The 13,391-nt window shown below is 40.0% G+C and overlaps 2 gene segments (V, D, J or C); both read left to right on the top strand.

The window, feature by feature from the left end:
- Positions 1-410: 410 nt before the first annotated feature.
- Positions 411-2,157, top strand: LOC311273238 (Ig kappa-b4 chain C region-like). The segment is given in 3 exons: positions 411-428; positions 645-726; positions 1,770-2,157.
- Positions 2,158-9,153: 6,996 nt separating this feature from the next.
- LOC311272439 (Ig kappa-b4 chain C region-like) lies at positions 9,154-10,408 on the top strand. The segment is given in 2 exons: positions 9,154-9,222; positions 9,902-10,408.
- Positions 10,409-13,391: the final 2,983 nt, after the last annotated feature.

The raw sequence follows: 13,391 nt of genomic DNA, 5'->3' as shown, positions 1-13,391 counted from the left end.
GAGGAGAGAGAAGAAACACTGGACATGAGATGGTGAAGTGAAGCTCAGCTACACTCCAGATGATTTTCACAGGACAGAAAAATGATGTTCTCACCCTGAGTGAAGCAGAGGAGAGTCCAGATGAGGACGGAGGTCAAAGTCATGTTTCTGATGAGGAGGATTTCTGTGTCTTCTGTTGTCATGAAGGACAGCTGTCAGTCATCCAGTGTTCAACTCTCAGGACTATAAACTCTCCCAGAGCACTGGAGCATGCTGCTGCTGATGCAAAGTGGCTCTCTATGGAAATGCTCTGACTGACTCCAACAGGGACTTGGATCACTCTCATCATGCTGCTGATCAATCAATCAATCAATTTATCAGAGTATTGATTAGAAAATATTTTAATACCATTTTTATATAATTTTGGCTTCATGGTTATCGAAAAAATTGTGTTTTAAAATGTCGTCTGTCGAATTTGAATCAATTTAAAGAGAAAATAAAGTTTCATTTAAAAATGAATATATATGAAATAAAAACATGTTTTCTGTGAATCTGTGTCTCTGTGTTTTTGTCACTTTTCATATCAGCTGATGATATTTTACAAACACAGACTGATTTTGTTGAGTGTGTTTGTGTCAAAGTCAGAGAGCCGTGTCTCTCTACAGTCAGAGGTTTTTGTACGACGGCTCAGTCAGTTTGTATCACTGTGGTACACGTTCGGTGGAGGAACCAGACTGGAACTTGGAAGTAAGTCAAATATTTAAATGTTTTTATTATTTCAGTCGCAATTTCTCTTTTTTTCTTTAAATTTTAAGGAAAACAGTCTCTTCTCTGTATTTATGTTTAACTTTTGCACAAATAATTTTTTGCTAACAAACAAAGTTCACTTCAGAAATAGAAATTCAAAAACTCATTGAAGAACATGAAGATAGAAAATATGAAGCCAGAAGATGAATCTTTATTTTACACTTTAATAGTAAATCTTGTAGGTTGAGTTCAGTCAGACAGAGTCAGAGCCGTGTCTCTCTACAGTCAGAGATTTTTGTACGACGGCTCAGTCAGTTTGTATCACTGTGGTTGACTTTTGGTGGAGGAACCAGACTGGAACTTGGAAGTAAGTTTCTGCACAAATACTAAATAAAATACTGTAAAGTTACTTTTTAATTCCTATTTTTTGGATGTTTGAGGCAGATAAATATATCTTGTTTTAATTCTGACACTTTTAGTCGTCATGTTTTAATTCTCCTCCTTTATCATGGAGGCTAACTCAGAGCAGCTTTACTAAACATTTCTTTACACGTTCCTGTCAAACTGAAATTAAAACAGCTTGAAGTGTAGAAAAGATAAAACTGTTTCAAATGTTTTCCAAGATGAATTGTTTATTTTCCACCTCGATAACAGTATTAAAGAGGATTTTAAAAATCTGCATGTAGAACATTTGATTGTAGTCGGTTCATCTTCTGTTTTTGTGTTTGTGTCCGCTAAATAATTTAAAGTGACATATAGTTCAGGTTTTGGATGATTCTGATGAGAAAGTCTTTGCTCTTTTATTTCCAGTGTAGTTTGACATGTTTCAGCTCATATGAGGACTCTTTGTGTGCTGATATGCATGAGAGGTTTCTTAAAGGGAAGTGAAACCATGTGTGAGTGAGTGACTGGTGGAGCAGAAAAACCCTCTGACAGAAACTCCTTAAAGGACTAAATCATGTCTCACACAGTGAAGGTGTCCAGGTTGAGTTTGATTGACTGCTGTGCGGTCCCTGTCCTCTAAGCTGATTGGTGTCTCCTAGGTGATGTCCGTCCCGCCCTGACGGTGCTGCCCCCCTCCAGTGAGGAGCTGCAGCAGGGGAAGGCCACGCTCATGTGTCTGGCCAACAAGGGCTTCCCCTCAGCCTGGAGTCTGTCCTGGAAGGTGGACGGCAGCAGCAGCAGCAGCAGCAGCAGCTGGGAGGAGAGCAGGAGCCCCGGGGTGCTGGAGAGCGACGGCCGCTACAGCTGGAGCAGCACCCTGAGGCTCCCTGCAGACCAGTGGAGGAAGGTGGGCTCTGTGACCTGTGAGGCCACCCAGGGCTCCCAGACTCCAGTCACAGAGACACTGAGGAGAGACCAGTGTTCCCAGTCCTGACCTGACTCACTGGGACTCTGCTGCTGGTTTTACTCTGCTACTGCTCTCAGTCTGCATTCTGTAACTATCTCTCTCTTTCATCTGACATGTTTCAGCAGCAATATTTACCAGCTTGTTGCTGTGTCTCAATATTATTTCACTGTTTCCACATAATAAAGACGTGTTGATCAAAGCAGCTGTTTTCATGTTTATTATTATCAAAGTGTCTGAATGATTTAATCTTCATGGTGTCAGTGACTGTATTAAATCCAGAGAAACACTGAGCTGGAAAAAAGTCTCATTTCCCTGTGATGATTTTAAAACAAATGTGTGAGATCACATCATGTGCAGCCAAATACACTGAATATTAAAGGAGGTTGTAAACTCAGACAAAACTCATAATTATAATTTAATCAGTACAAACAGTGATGACAGTAGTTTAACTTCAAGACTTGTTTTCATAATCATTAAAATACCTTCAGGACTGTAAAAAACTCTCTGTTGTAGTCGCTGCAGAATCATCTCTTATTACTGCTGTGAAATTATGTTAAAGACTCGTTGTTTTGAGTGTATCCAAAGGAAATGCATTACCCTTTAAGTAAACCTCGAATCATTTTGAAAAACATTTCCTAAATCTAAAAACAACAGCATGATATCATCGACATAGAGAGAAATGAAAAGAGTGTGATCAACAAACTTTAACTGCAACATATTTATATGCTGCTTCTGCTACAAACTTCAACCACAGAGACTAATGAAGGATGGAAAAAGCCACGAATAAAAGTGTTGCTGAATTTCATACTCCACAAATGTTTTTGTTTTGATCATAAAACGTTTTTTGTTGTAATGCAAAACACAAAACATGACTAAAATGTCAAATTGACATGATTAATAATTTTACAACTTGAATGAAACCAGGTGTTTTATAGATTCAATTTTATAATTTAACTAATGAGTTTTTGGGTTTTCTATGAAAAATGGTAGAAGATTAAAAACATATTGATAATTTTAGTGTCCACATGTTATTAAACTCTAGAGCTGAAGTATTTCAGCAGAGGTTAGCATCTACAGACAGAAGAATGTTTCAGTCTCTGTTCTACTAAAATTGTAAAAAGCAGAACTTTTTGGATTAAATACAGTATATTTAGTGTTAAAATGTTCAAAGTGATTATTATTGATGACATTTTTGTAGTGAAACCTCTGTTGTTTAGTGTCAGTGCAGCTGTTGAGTCAGATCAGTTCCTCTCCAGCTGAGGGAGGTTTTTGTACGACGCTTTTTCACTGTGTGAGCGGTGTGCTGGAACTCTGCTGACAGTAGTAAACTCCTGAATCTTCAGCCTGAACTCCACTGATGGTCAGAGTGAAGTCAGTGCCAGATCCACTGCCACTGAAACGACTTGAAACTCCAGACTGACGGGTTGTAGCATAATAAATCAGGAGTTTAGGAGCTTGTCCAGGTTTCTGGAGGTACCAGTGGAGGTAGCTATTAACATTTGAACTGGTTGTACATCTGATAGAAACAGTCTGTCCTGCAGTAGACGACTGAGCTCCAGGAGACTGAGTCAGGATGATTTCTCCTGATGAACCTGGAAAACATAAAAAAGAGGAGAAGAGTTATTGAGACAAATCCAGTTTGGAGAAAGATGATCAACATCCAAACAGAAGAGGATCATTTCTTTAACATGGAGAACAGATGGAAGAAGGTCCATGCTGCTTGTTTCAGTGTTTCTCCATCATAGCAGAACATCACTGTGGTGAACCTGGTCGCATCCTGAAGCAAAGCTTTCAGCAGAGAGTCTCACCCTGAACAATGAGCCCCAGGGTGGCCAGCAGTAGGATCAGTGACATCATCATTGTGCTGCCGGCGTGTCAGTGTCTCTGAAAGGCCTGGACAGCCACTGATCAACACTGGCCTCTTAACGGCTGGGAGCAGAGAGGCAGGACACATATGCAAACACACAGAGTCAGTGAAGTGTAGCTGTCCTCAACACACCAGCCTGTTTCCTCCTCACTGCTGGACCACTCACTGTTTAAATCATCCTCATCTAGATCCACACAAACTTACACTTCATAGAAAATCATTCATTTATCTTGAAACATTTGATTGCAGCTTGATTTTTCTTTTCATATCAGGTGACTTTTTATTTAAACTGATTTTACTGTAAACGTTAAACCACAACAAACTGATGGTTTTGTTCAGGAATGAAACTTTACAGAACAGAGACACATTTTTAGTTTTCATGCATGCTGTTCACTAGAGTGGACAGATATTTGGACAACTTGTCCACAATTACATTTGATGATTATCTTTGTGTCTCTTTGTCATTTATGAGATATGGCATCATAAATTTAAAATGTCGGAGGGAAGAGGAGATGCACCTCATGTATAACTGTTGAATCTGTTTATTCTTCCAAAAACAGACAGATAAATAAATAAATTCAATAAGGTGTGAGAAAAATACTTTTATAAAGTAATCTTTATTGCGATACATTTTTTTCTGTGACTGAAAATACATCTGAAACGGTTCAGACACTTTTATCTTTAGGACTGAAACCTGTCTGTCGTCATGGTTCAGCAGTGATGCCTCTCTGTTGCCATGGTTACTGATCTCAGAGACAGAAGTGAAACCAGTTTCAAGATCATTTTCATCCGATCTGAGAAAGACCGACAGAAGCAGCAGCCTCCTCTGCTGCAGCCATCGACTTTAATCAAACTCTATTAACTTCACTTTACTGCCACCCAGTGGTGACACTGGAGACTTCTGCCAGAACATGTGAGAGCTACAAACTTTAAAATCTTTATGTGGTCAATCAGAGCTTCAGGTGAAATATTTAAACATCCCATATTTAAACAGGGTGCTTGGCCTCCTGTCTGTCCAGGTGATCGCGGTCTGGCTGATTATGAATAACCAATGAGAGGGGGTAGGGCACTAGGCTCTCTCTCTCTCCCTCTGGCTGGCTGTGGTATTATGTTTTGTCTTATGTTCATCTGATGGGTGCAGTAGTGAAGTTTTGATGGTTTGATAGTTTCAGCTAGGTTCAGTTGTTTCTTTGTGTTGGGGTCGAGTGTTAGCCCCCAGCTCTGACGGCCCTGGTGCGTTGATGCTGCCCTTTTGTTTGTTTGGCCGGCCCATCAGTTTGTTTGTTTGTTTGTTTCTGGGTTTTCCCCTTTGTTTGGTTGTTGTTCAGTTAATAAACTAACCTTCCTTTAAACTTCTTTGATTGTCTTATGTTAGACCTCTTGTAGGGTGTTGTAACATAAATTTGGGGCTTGTCCTAACTAAATGAAGCTGGGTTTTGTGTTTCCTGTAGATGTTTGCTTAGTGGCAGTAAATCTGTGTATCCTGTAGTTTGAATGTCAATTTGTTATTAGCCAGTTGTACTGTGTGTTGCTCTTGTGGGGTTTGGGTAACTTTGTGGACACAGTTTTGTTGGTTGTTTTGTAGTCGTGCTTGTTGCAGTGTAGTACTTTTGTAACTGAAGTTGCAGTCAGTTGCTGTTTAAGGCAGCAGGGTTTTGTGCCGTAGGCTGTGTGTGTTGCCTCTGATGAAGATGGAGTTCAAGTTGGCTGAGTTTGTTGAAGCTGCTACTCTTGAGGTCAAGCTGCTGCAAAGTGCAGATTTTGACATGAGTAAAAACATCTGCTTAGTTCCTCCTTTTAATAAGGAGGATGTGGATAAATATTTCATATTGTTTAAGCGGGTGGCTTCTGCACTTAAATGGTCGAAAAATTTGTGGGCGCTGTTGTTGCGGAGTGTCTTGTCCGGTAAAACGCAGATGGTTTACTCATTAATTCTGGTGGATGACAGTCTAGAGTTTGACACAGTAAAAGTTGCGGTGCTTAAAGTTTACCAGTTGGTAGCAGAAGCTTACCGTCAAATGTCCGTAGATTGAGGACGCAAGAACATCAGACTTACATGGAATTTGCTCGGGAGAAGGAGGCTCTGTTTGATCGCTGGTGCACAGCTAATGAAGTATGAGATTTTGAGCAGTGAGAACAGTTGGTGCTGATGGAGGAGTTTAAAAGCTGCCTCTGGTGAGATGTGTTGATGTTGATGTTTCACATGATGTGAATTTGGTTTGTGTGTCTGTGGTAGTACTGGCTGTAAATTCCTTACAGGCCAGCCCAACCTACAAAAAAATCTAAACAAAAAACATGTAAAACTAGGGGAATGCCCAATGTCTGCTACTTGGACAACAAACAATAAACAAATGCCTCTTCTCACTATATTAAATCATGGGCGTAACCACCATATACTTTGAGGGGGGGACGTGTCAGACGGTAAGCAACTAGACACCTAAAAAGTAGTGCTATGGTCAAAATGAGCGTGCTAATTTTTGAATGAATGTGAAACAATTATCGCGTTTAAATGGCTCAGTATTAAAGCTAGAATGAAGATACAGCATATGAAACTAGAATATATAAGGCATCCATTGGTACCAACCATGAGCATAATAGCTTGTTGGAAAATGGGCTGAATAATGGTCCAAAGTTAGGCTAAATTCTGGTGGGGAAAGACTTTTAAAAGGGCAAGGGTGTGTGATTGATGGTTTTAAAATTCAGTTGGCACTTAAACAGGCTTGGTAAGGTTAAAGCAAATAACACTAGCAGCAATAAAAGCTAAATATTTAATGCATCAAATTAAAATGATCATTAGGGTCAGTCATTGTTCTAGTACAATAATGAGGCAAGATGGAGGGAGAGGACCCACAGAGACCTGCTCTGAAGATGATCAGGTAAGACATAATATGAGTCTAAACAACATGATAGCATTATTTTTACCTAGTCATACATGTCAGCAGTAAACTAGTAATAAGAGCATAATATTCAAATTAAAACGATCATTAGGGTCAGTCATTGTTCCTCTGGTACAATAATGGTATCTGGTCACAATGCAGGCAGCACAGAGAGACAGAGAGAGGGACAGTCACAGGCAAGATATAGGGAGAGGACACACAGAAAATAATATCCGGGGAAGGGCTCACATTTGGACCCCCCGAATATCTATACCATGGTTACGCCCTTGTAATAAATAAATGTGCTCCTACAAGTCCCAGGGAAATAAAATGGTAAACTGAAGGTGAAGGGGCTTGGGTTTTAAGGGGTTCCCCAAATAAACAAAGTTCTCTCAAGAAAGATGTGGGCAGCCAAGAAAACAAAATAGGGCCTAAAAAGACCAGAGTTTCTCGCTGGCAATCTAACGGGGAATGAGGTTCTCAGTAATTCAGGGAGCGATTGAGAATGGGTCAAGGGCAGATTCAGTATGAGGGTGAGAGCCAGCGGTGTGCCATTTCCCACCCCTCTTGTCGCACCCTGATTAGCTGGGAGGGAAATGCCCCAAGCTGCTTCCACTCCTCAATCAGGAGTCAGTCCCCCACCTGTGCACAGGTGCTCTGAATCTCCTGCATCAGTCATAAGGAAAATCAGCCCAAACAAAGAAAATAAGCAAGTCACAAACAATTGGACTGCTACATCTCTTCATCAGTGGAGCTTTAATGGTCTGATTGAGCTTCTTCACTGGACCTGTTCTCCTCAATTGAGGAAACTTTCAGGTTGTTGATGTGGACTGAACATCATGTGTGTGTGTGTGTGTGTGTGTGTGTGTGTCCTCAGTGAAGTGTATCAGTCTCTGCAGTAGCTTCCAGCTGCAGCAGTCAGTTCAGTTTCTGAGGGACGTTTTTGTACGACTCTTTTTCACTGTGTGAACACATACTGACTGTTGATGTTATGATAACTCTGACAGTAGTAAACTCCTGAATCTTCAGCCTGAAGTCCACTGATGGTCAGAGTGAAGTCAACTCCATTCCCTGCTCCACTTCCACTGAATCTGGACGAGATTCCAGAAAATCTCTCTGTTGTACGGATGATCAGAAGTTTAGGAGCTTCTCCAGGTTTCTGATGGTACCAGGCCAGGTAGTATTGAGAGCCAGAGTACTGAGCAACTTGTGTGCTGGCCCTACAGTCAATAGAAATAGTTTGACCGAGCTGCAGTGATTCGGCTGCTGGCTGAGTCAAGACAACATTTTGTCCAACAGAGCCTGAGGAGAGAGAAGAAACACTGGACATGAGATGGTGAAGTGAAGCTCAGCTACACTCCAGATGATTTTCACAGGACAGAAAAATTATGTTCTCACCCTGAGTGAAGCAGAGGAGAGTCCAGATGAGGACGGAGGTCAAAGTCATGTTTCTGATGAGGAGGATTTCTGTGTCTTCTGTGGTCATGAAGGACAGCTGTCAGTCATCCAGTGTTCAACTCTCAGGACTATAAACTCTCCCAGAGCACTGGAGCATGCTGCTGCTGATGCAAAGTGGCTCTCTATGGAAATGCTCTGACTGACTCAGACAGGGACTTGGATCACTCTCATCATGCTGCTGATCAATCAATCAATCAATCAATTTATCAGAGTATTGTTTAGAAAATATTTTAATACCAATTTTATATCATTTTGGCTTCATGGTTATCGAAAAAAATTGTGTTTTAAAATGTCGTCTGTCTAATTTAAATTCACATGAAGAGAAAATGAAGTTTCATTTAAAAATGAATATATATGAAATAAAAACATGTTTTCTGTAAATCTGTGTCTCTGTGTTTTTGTCACTTTTCATATCAGCTGATGATATTTTACAATCACAGACTGATTTTGTTGAGTGTGTTTGTGTCAAAGTCAGAGAGCCGTGTCTCTCTACAGTCAGAGGTTTTTGTACGACGGCTCAGTCAGTTTGTATCACTGTGGTACACGTTCGGTGGAGGAACCAGACTGGAACTTGGAAGTAAGTCAAATATTTCAAGGTTTTTATTATTTCAGTCACGATTTTTTCCTTTTTCTTTAAATTTTAAGGAAAACAGTCTCTTCTCTGTATTTATGTTTAATTTTTGCATAAATAATTTTTTGCTAAGAGACAAAGTTCACTTCAGAAATAGACATTCAAAAACTCATTGAAGAATATGAAGATAGAAAATATGAAGCCAGAAGATGAATCATTATTTTACACTTTAATAGTAAATCTTGTAGGTTGAGTTCAGTCAGACAGAGTCAGAGCCGTGTCTCTCTACAGTCAGAGGTTTTTGTACGACGGCTCAGTCAGTTTGTATCACTGTGGTGGACTTTTGGTGGAGGAACCAGACTGGAACTTGGAAGTAAGTTTCTGCACAAATACTAAATAAAATACTGTAAAGTTACTTTTTAATTCCTATTTTTTGGATGTTTGAGGCAGATAAATATATCTTGTTTTAATTCTGACACTTTTAGTCTTCATGTTTTAATTCTCCTCCTTTATCATGGAGGCTAACTCAGAGCAGCTTTACTAAACATTTCTTTACACGTTCCTGTCAAACTGAAAGTTAAACAGCTTGAAGTGTAGAAAAGATAAAACTGTTTCAAATGTTTTCCAAGATGAATTGTTTATTTTCCACCTCGATGATAACAGTATTAATGAGGATTTTAAAAATCCACATGTAGAACATTTGATTGTAGTCGGTTCATCTTCTGTTTTTGTGTTTGTGTCCACTAAATATTTTAAAGTCACATATAGTTCAGGTTTTGGATGATTCTGATGAGAAAGTCTTTGCTCTTTTATTTCCAGTGTAGTTTGACATGTTTCAGCTCATATGAGGACTCTTTGTGTGCTGATATGCATGAGAGGTTTCTTAAAGGGAAGTGAAACCATGTGTGAGTGAGTGACTGGTGGAGCAGAAAAACCCTCTGACAGAAACTCCTTAAAGGACTGAATCATGTCTCACACAGTGAAGGTGTCCAGGTTGAGTTTGATTGACAGCTGTGCGGTCCCTGTCCTCTAAGCTGATTGGTGTCTCCTAGGTGATGTCCGTCCCGCCCTGACGGTGCTGCCCCCCTCCAGTGAGGAGCTGCAGCAGGGGAAGGCCACGCTCATGTGTCTGGCCAACAAGGGCTTCCCCTCAGCCTGGAGTCTGTCCTGGAAGGTGGACGGCAGCAGCAGCAGCAGCAGCAGCTGGGAGGAGAGCAGGAGCCCCGGGGTGCTGGAGAGCGACGGCCGCTACAGCTGGAGCAGCACCCTGAGGCTCCCTGCAGACCAGTGGAGGAAGGTGGGCTCTGTGACCTGTGAGGCCACCCAGGGCTCCCAGACTCCAGTCACAGAGACACTGAGGAGAGACCAGTGTTCCCAGTCCTGACCTGACTCACTGGGACTCTGCTGCTGGTTTTACTCTGCTACTGCTCTCAGTCTGCACTCTGTAACTATCTCTCTCTTTCATCTGACATGTTTCAGCAGCAATATTTACCAGCTTGTTGCTGTGTCTCAATATTATTTCACTGTTTCCACATAATAAAGACGTGTTGATCAAAGCAGCTGTTTTCATGTTTATTATTATCAAAGAGTCTGAATGATTTTATCTTCATGTGTCAGTGACTGTATTAAATCCAGAGAAACACTGAGCTGGAAAAAAGTCTCATTTCCCTGTGATGATTTTAAAACAAATGTGTGAGATCACATCATGTGCAGCCAAATACACTGAATATTAAAGGAGGTTGTAAACTCAGACAAAACTCATAATTATAATTTAATCAGGACAAACCATTGATGGCAGTAGTATAACTTCATGACTTGTTTTCATAATTAATAAAATACCTTCAGGACTGTAAAATAAATCTCTGTTGTAGTCGCTGCAGAATTGTCTGTAATAATACAAATTGATCAAAAACTAATGGGAGGAGCATTTTAATTAAAATCCTCCAATCATCTCTTATTACTGCTGTGAGATAATGTTAAAGACTCGTTGTTTTGAGCGTATCCAAAGGAAATGCATTACCCTTTAAGTAAACCTCGAATCATTTTGAAAAACATCCTAAATCTGAAAACAACAGCATGATATCATCGACATAGAGAGAAATAAAATGAGTGTGATCAACAAACTTAACCTACAAAATATGTATATGCTGCTTCTGCTAAAAACTTCAACCACAGAGACTAATGAAGGTTGGAAAAAGCAATAAATAAAAGTGTTGCTGAATTTCATACTCCAGAAATGTTTTTGTTTTGATCATAAAACTTTTTTTGTTGTAATGCAAAACACAAAACATGACTAAAATGTCAAATTGACATGATTAATAATTTTACAACTTGAATGAAACCAGGTGTTTTATAGATTCAATTTTATACTTTAACTAATGAGTATTTGGTTTTCTATGAAAAATGGGAGAAGATTAAAAACATATTGATAATTTTAGTGTCCACATGTTATTAAACTCTAGAGCTGAAGTATTTCAGCAGAGGTTAGCATCTACAGACAGAAGAATGTTCCAGTCCCTGTTTTACTAAAAGTGTAAAAAGCAGAACTTTTTGGATTAAATACAGTATATTTAGTGTTAAAATGTTCAAAGTGATTATTATTGATGACATTTTTGTAGTGAAACCTCTGTTGTTTAGTGTCAGTGCAGCTGTTGAGTCAGATCAGTTCCTCTCCAGCTGAGGGAGGTTTTTGTACGACGCTTTTTCACTGTGTGAACGGTGTGCTGTAACCCTGCTGACAGTAGTAAACTCCTGAATCTTCAGCCTGAACTCCACTGATGGTCAGAGTGAAGTCAGTGCCAGATCCACTGCCACTGAAACGACTTGAAACTCCAGACTGACGGGATTGAACATTATAAATCAGGAGTTTAGGAGCTTCACCAGGTTTCTGAAGGTACCAATGAAGAGAGCTAGCACCAGCATATGAACTGGCTTTACATCTGATAGAAACAGTCTGTCCTGCAGTAGACGACTGAGCTCCAGGAGACTGAGTCAGGATGATTTCTCCTGATGAACCTGGAAAACATGAAAAAGAGGAGAAGAGTTATTGAGACAAATCCAGTTTGGAGAAAGATGATCAACATCCAAACAGAAGAGGATCATTTCTTTAACATGGAGAACAGATGGAAGAAGGTCCATGCTGCTTGTTTCAGTGTTTCTCCATCATAGCAGAACATCACTGTGGTGAACCTGGTCGCATCCTGAAGCAAAGCTTTCAGCAGAGAGTCTCACCCTGAACAAGGAGCCCCAGGGTGGCCAGCAGTAGGATCAGTGACATCATCATTGTGCTGCCGGCGTGTCAGTGGCTCTGAAAGGCCTGGACAGCCACTGATCAACACTGGCCTCTTAACGGCTGGGAGCAGAGAGGCAGGACACATATGCAAACACACAGAGTCAGTGAAGTGTAGCTGTCCTCAACACACCAGCCTGTTCCCTCCTCACTGCTGGACCACTCACTGTTTAAATCATCCTCATCTAGATCCACACAAACTTACACTTCATAGAAAATGATTCATTTACCTTGAAACATTTGATTGCAGCTTGATTTTTCTTTTCATATCAGGTGACTTTTTATTTAAACTGATTTTACTGTAAACGTTAAACCACAACAAACTGATGGTTTTGTTCAGGAATGAAACTTTACAGAACAGAGACACATTTTTAGTTTTCATGCATGCTGTTCACTAGAGTGGACAGATATTTGGACGACTTGTCCACAATTACATTTGATGATTATCTTTGTGTCTCTTTGTCATTTATGAGATATGGCATCATAAATTTAAAATGTCGGAGGGAAGAGGAGATGCACCTCATGTGTAACTGTTGAATCTGTTTATTCTTCAAAAAACAGACAAATACATAAATAAATTCAATAAGTTGTGAGAAAAATACTTTTATAAAGTAATATTTATTACAATACATTTTTTTCTGTGACTGAAAATACATCTGAAAGGATTCAGACACTTTTATCTTTAGGACTGAAACCTGTCTGTCGTCATGGTTCAGCAGTGATGCCTCTCTGTTGCCATGGTTACTGAGCTCAGAGACAGAAGTGAAACCAGTTTCAAGATCATTTTCATCCGATCTGAGAAAGACCGACAGAAGCAGCAGCCTCCTCTGCTGCAGCCATCGACTTTAATCAAACTCTATTAACTTCACTTTACTGCCACCCAGTGGTGACACTGGAGACTTCTGCCAAAACATGTGAGATCTACAAACTTTAAAATCTTTATGTGGTCAATCAGAGCTTCAGGTGAAATATTCAAACATCTGACATTAAAGATAGTTGATCAGAATTATTGCACATCTTCACCTGCTTCTGTTTTCTTCTTCTGTAATATATATTTGTACTGAATGTAAAGAGCCCCCTGCATTCCCCTTGTACATAATGTTTACATGTGCAATGATATAATTTATTTTCCCGGCGCTGTATTTACTGTTTTTGTGTGTAATGAGACAGTATAAGGGACAGTACTACACACTCCGGTCCAGCAGGTGGCGGTATATGCAGCTTATGAGTAACGTTTGCTGTCTGCATCAAAT

This window comes from Pagrus pagrus (genome assembly GCF_965226575.1).
Source record: "Pagrus pagrus genome assembly, chromosome: 17".
In the NCBI taxonomy this organism is placed as follows: domain Eukaryota; kingdom Metazoa; phylum Chordata; class Actinopteri; order Spariformes; family Sparidae; genus Pagrus; species Pagrus pagrus.
The sequence above is the reverse complement of the archived record's forward strand: the minus strand, read 5'-3'. Positions and strand labels throughout refer to the sequence as shown.